The sequence below is a fragment of the Sycon ciliatum genome, chromosome 13, assembly GCF_964019385.1.
Source record: "Sycon ciliatum chromosome 13, ocSycCili1.1, whole genome shotgun sequence".
NCBI classification, from domain to species: domain Eukaryota; kingdom Metazoa; phylum Porifera; class Calcarea; order Leucosolenida; family Sycettidae; genus Sycon; species Sycon ciliatum.
Genome location: NC_088655.1, coordinates 22,297,080 through 22,303,219, shown reverse-complemented (window position 1 = coordinate 22,303,219; position 6,140 = coordinate 22,297,080). Strand labels below are relative to the sequence as shown.

Below are 6,140 nucleotides of genomic sequence, written 5' to 3'. Positions count from 1 at the left end.
TTTTTGGTGCTCTTCCAGACAACAGATCGTGCTTCAGCAGTGTTTATTTTCCGTTCGTAGCTTTGCTGCCAGCCTGAGTGTCACCTCGACATTTTATTTCTTCAGTATATCTGACCTAACTGTCGACACTGTCAAGGCAATGCATTGCCAAGCACTCCGCGGCCAGCTTTCTCAGCGCAGCTTGAATCCGAAAGGAAACTGAGTAAAAGTATTTTACTGGACTGTTTGCTGCCACAGCCAGCTTTTGGTAGTGAGGTATGCTCCAGCCAGGAGAACCAGCAACATGACAGTGCGGACACGGCTCGCGAGCCCAGAAGCCCGACTGGCACCAATGCCTCCTCCGCTAGCTCAGGTCACGCGGGCTCAACGGGGATACTGTAGGATAGCAGTTCAAAATTGCAGCTTTAATCTTTTTGCGGAAAGCAATGCAATTTTGCCCTTTCCACGGCAATTTTGTGATAATACGAGTTGCAGGTTCAAGTTGTGCAGAAGCTGTATCTGGGCTAGGTTCAAGAACGCTTGTCATGACTCGCTTGAGTACTTTGAGTGGGTAACCGTTAGAACACAGAATATCCTCTAGCTTAGCAATTTCAGCTGATAATAGTGATGGTGAGCAGATGGTTTTAGCTCTGAAAGTTAATGATCTGATCAAATTGATTTTGTTTCTAGTGTCACAAAACGAGTCCCAGCGGGTGTAAAGACCTGTGAACGTCAGCTTTCTATATACTGTGGTGAGCAATTCTGTGGAAGAATGCTTAATCAATACATCAAGAAACGGCAATTCTCCATTATTCTCCTCCTCCATTGTAAACTGGAGAGCTGGGTGAAGATTATTTAAACGCTCAGAGAATTCCAATGCCAGTTTCCGGTTGTGAAATGCTGCGAATGTGTCATCCACATAACGCCTATAGAATTGGGGCCAATGACTGTCTGGAATTGTGTTCTCAAAATATCCAACAAAGATATTGGCTAGCACGGGGCCCAAGGGTGAACCCATGGCTACTCCGTCCCTCTGTGCGTACATATTGCCATTGAAACTGAACTGCACGTCTGATGTGGCTTTGAAAAGCAGCTTCTTGAAAAGATCTTGGGGTATTTGCGGGGCTGATATTTCATCATCATGGTATAGCGACTGTATGCAGATATCTATTGTTTCCTTGAGAGGCACGTTTGTAAAGAGGCTGACTACATCGAAAGAGCACAGGAACAGCGATCCAGAGTTCTCTGCCTGCTGCTGGCCAAATTCCCATACATCATCCACGAACTCGAATGTATCCTTAGTTGCGTGGGCGGAATATTTGTTCAGGACTGGTTTTAGTAATTCAGCTAACCGCTTGGCCATTTCGTGTTGGGGATCTCTACCCCCAGTATAAATTCTGGCTTCGTTTTCGTTCTTGCTCATTCCCATGTATCTACTGATGAAAATGGGTGAAAAGCTTTTAGTGTTATGAAACTGACAACCTTGTTGTTGTGTGTATACAAATTTTGTTCGCCTACGTCTCTCTCTATATATATATATATATATATATTTAAATAGAGATGTAGGCGAACAAAATTTATATACACATTACAACAAGGTTGTCAATTTCATAATACTAAAAGCTTTTCACCCATTTTCATCAGTAGTTACATGGGAATGAGCAAGAACGAAAACGAAGCCAGAATTTATACTGGGGGTAGAGAATCAGCAAGAATATTCTTACGCGCCTCAAGTTCACACTACACTACCATAAGAATGTATGGAGCAGTGGAAAAATGCGGGAAACAACACATGAGGGGAATGCAGAACTAGAACAAACACGTGATAAAGTTGTCAGTCCGGTTGCAGCTTGAACAGCCGTAGCACCTTGATGTGCTTCTTTTGTCGACACAGCTCTGGCCTCAAACTGCGAATGTACAGCGCCTCCAGTGTGAATCTGTGCGCGCTGTTCCGGGCTGGTGTGATCACACTGAAGCTGCTGTTGCGTTCCTGCGGGATGCATTCAGGTTGCGCCTGCAAATGCTTTGTGATGGCGCTATCACTTGTTGCCACACGTTTGTCAGGCGGCTTCATATATATATGTAGGACTCAGTATAGAGTCCATGCACTATATGATGTCCAGCACCCTATATAGAGTCCATTGGTCCAAAATCCACTATACAGAGTCCACGAGTCCACTCAGTTTTGATCAGCTTCAACCTGCCGCGCAATCCCCTATAAGGAGTACACTTTTTCTACCAGTCCCCTATTCACAGTCCAGGAGTCCAGTTTATCCAGTCACGCCGTCCTGTGACTGTGTCTTGTGCCCGAAAAAGAACAAACACATTTTCAGTTTTGCTTGCCTGGTGGCAGCGCATTCCTTTCTTCACTTCAGCCATGGCTGCCAGTTCTGCTGTGAAGTTGCTGACAGTAATCTGTCACGAGGTAACCAAGGAGGATAAGGAGACGTTCAAAATCAAATCTGGAAAGCGTCTTGTGGTTCTCTGAAGACGTTTCATCAGTGCGCGGGATGAAAGCAGAAATTGCAGAACGAGAAAAGTTCAGCACAGTTCAAATCTGACGAGTCAGGTACACTGACACTCTCTTTCGATCGACGCCACAAGGATCCCCTGTTTGGCTGGCCATTGCTGCCAGTCTGAAGACGTTTGAACGGTTTCATCAGAGCGAGGGATGAAAGCAGAAAGCGGAGAAAGAGAAAAGTTCAGCACAGTTCCAATCTGACGAGTCAGATACACTGACACTCTCTTTCGTTCGACGCCACAAGGATACCCTTGTTTGACTGGACAAGAGCTGCCTGTACCACCGTGTCAAAAGGCTGTCCAACTACATGGCAGGACGATGACTGAGGTAAGGAAGCTTTTACTCGTTTCGATTGGTCTGCTGTTCTGTCGTTATGCTTGAATTTTTTTCCATTTTCAAGGAGCGTATCGCGTTTGTTTGATGTTGCTTGAATGAATGCCCTAAAAGTAATCAACCACTTCGTAATAGTCCTCAAGGACTGCAAGGACTTTGCATCAATCGTATACGATCGTCTAGCTATCATCAATTATAATAATTATTTCATGAGAAATGTATTTTTATCCCTGTGATAATTATGTGAAACTCCACGACACTCTTCCTCTAGTATGATGTCAAATACAATGGGATCCACAAACGCAGTGCCAGTGTACTAGTAGTAGTAGGAGGATTGCGTGTATGCCAATGACAAGAAAAAGCTTCTCAAGCTAATACTCGTATTCCCTGAAGTAACCGTTTTGATGTCACGAACATGACATTGTGTCAGTGAAACTGCCTCGTGACAACAAATCATTGCATTTCCATCTTGGGGAAGACTGACTGACGGCAACGCTGTACAGATTGTTCAAATCATCTCATTTCAATTTAGTTGCAGTGAAGTGAAACACTGTGTACACTACATGTATGGTGGTGTGTCTGTGCGTCTTGAGTGTGCACAAACGATCTTATTCCTCGTATTACTAATAGATTATTGTCCCCACCGTCACCTGTTCACAGGTCTTTGAGTGGATTGATTTTCATTGAGCATCACATTCGTTGAGAACTTGGTAGTTGTGTGCTCCCATGCATCATTACGGTAATAAGCGTATCCTTGTGCTATCTATTTGTTCCAGGTGTGCTGATTTTCAGAAGCTTGCGGAACTGAGTTCTGCTGAACATTTGCATGGCCATGAGCAATGGCGAAGCTTGCTATTGCACTCTCAGCATGTGCTAGTATTATGCCGACTACTGCACTATGTTAATCTCTTACACTACTACATGTATGTAAACGTGCGTGCATCCGCCCACGTATGCATTCGTTTCGTATAATTATTTGTTATCCCTCTTGACTTTACTTGTAAATGCGTGGACGTTTGCATGGCTGTTGGAGTTGCGCGTGTATTGTGTCTCTACTCTTTTTTTGGTGTTTTCTTGGCGTTGTACAAGTTTGTGTGTGTGTGTGCGCGCAATAATTTGAAAACAAATAATTAATCCCGGGCTCTCCATTATTCTCTTTCGATTCTTGTTTTTTTCTAGGTATTTTCTTGGCGTTGTGTGGGTGTGTGCATGTGTGTGTGTGCGTGCACAATTATTTGGCAACACTACATGATTGAGATATTGTAATTTACAGCGTCTGCGAAGAGACCACTTGATTTGAGGATGGTGTTTGTAGGGTTTTTCATGTAATGAAGTGGCTGCAGTGGCGCCTCAATACATATTTTTTACCTTGAGAAGTGAATGATGCAAAGGATTAAAGGGGGAGGCCGTTTTCTGGTTAATATTCACTGCTTACAGTAGATCCTATGTCTAATTTCGAACTCGATAGGGGATGCCTAATTGGCTGGACTTTATACAGGGAGTGTTGTCCACATAAGACTCTTTAATCTTTATAGTTGATTTCAAAGTTTGGACTCCGTACAGTTAATTTTGGACCAATGGACTCTATATAGGGGTGAAGACAATTGGCTGGACTCTATACAGGGAGTGATGTCCATCTAAACTTTGAGCTCACAGTTGATTCCAAGTTTGGACTCTGTACAGTGGATTTTGGACCAATGGACTCTATATAGGGGTTGGACATCATATAGGGGCCGGACGCTCTACTGAGTCCAACATATATATATATATAAATAGAGATGTAGGCGAACAAAATTTATATACACACAACAACAAGGTTGTCAATTTCATAATACTAAAAGCTTTTCACCCATTTTCATCAGTAGATACATGGGAATGAGCAAGAACAAAAACGAAGCCAGAATTTATACTGGGGGTAGGAATCAGCAAGAATATTCTTACGCGCCTCAAAATCACACTACACTACCATAAGAATGTATGGAGCGGTGGAAAAATGCGGGAAACAACACATGAGGGGAATGCAGTACCAGAATAAACACGTGATAAAGCTGTCAGTCCGGTTGCAGCTTGAACAGCCGTAGCACCTTGATGTGCTTCTTTTGTCGACACAGCTCTGGCCTCAAGCTACGAATGTACAGCGCCTCCAGTGTGAATCTGTGCGCGCTGTTCCGGGCTGGTGTGATGACACTGAAGCTGCTGTTGCGTTCTTGCGGGATGCATTCAGGTTGCGCCTGCAAATGCTTTGTGATGGCGCTATCACTTGTTGCCACACGTTTGTCAGACAGCTTTATCACGTGTTTGTTCTGGTACTGCATTCCCCTCATGTGTTGTTTCCCGCATTTTTCCACCGCTCCATACATTCTTATGGTAGTGTAGTGTGATTTTGAGGCGCGTAAGAATATTCTTGCTGATTCCTACCCCCAGTATAAATTCTGGCTTCGTTTTTGTTCTTGCTCATTCCCATGTATCTACTGATGAAAATGGGTGAAAAGCTTTTAGTATTATGAAATTGACAACCTTGTTGTTGTGTGTATATATATATATATAGAGCTCACTGACTTGTCAGTTTGAGCACTCTGGCAAGGTACGTTCGGGCCTGATTGGAAATTTTTATTTCCATTGCTATCAGGTTCGGCCTCATTTCCTCTGTGCTGCGCTGATGAGTTCAAAAAGAACGAAACAGCATGCTGTCCGCAGATTGAGTATATATATATATATATATATATTACTCAATCTGCGGACAGAACTGTTTCGTCCTTTGTGGACTCATCAGCGCAGCACAGAGGAAATGAGGCCGAACCTGATAGCAATGGAAATAAAAATTTCCAATCAGGCCCGAACGTACCTTGCCAGAGTGCTCAAACTGACAAGTCAGTGAGCTCTGCATAAAGCAAACAGCAAAGGCACTACCCCACGCAAGAGTGCTCAACTGCTACAAGAGCAGGAGCGAAATACTCAATCTGCGGACAGAACTGTTTCGTCCTTTGTGGACTCATCAGCGCAGCACAGAGGAAATGAGGCCGAACCTGATAGCAATGGAAATAAAAATTTCCAATCAGGCCCGAACGTACCTTGCCAGAGTGCTCAAACTGACAAGTCAGTGAGCTCTGCATAAAGCAAACAGCAAAGGCACTACCCCACGCAAGAGTGCTCAACTGCTACAAGAGCAGGAGCGAAATACTCAATCTGCGGACAGAACTGTTTCGTCCTTTGTGGACTCATCAGCGCAGCACAGAGGAAATGAGGCCGAACCTGATAGCAATGGAAATAAAAATTTCCAATCAGGCCCGAACGTACCTTGCCAGAG

At 43.9% G+C, this 6,140-nt stretch overlaps 1 long non-coding RNA gene across 1 annotated transcript; it reads left to right on the top strand.

Moving 5' to 3' along the window:
* Positions 1 to 2,084: 2,084 nt before the first annotated feature.
* On the top strand, positions 2,085 to 4,128 carry LOC135829579 (uncharacterized). The gene is made up of 2 exons (XR_010555862.1): positions 2,085 to 2,827; positions 3,610 to 4,128. It is a non-coding gene; the product is annotated as an uncharacterized LOC135829579 (long non-coding RNA).
* The last annotated feature ends 2,012 nt before the right edge of the window (positions 4,129 to 6,140 follow it).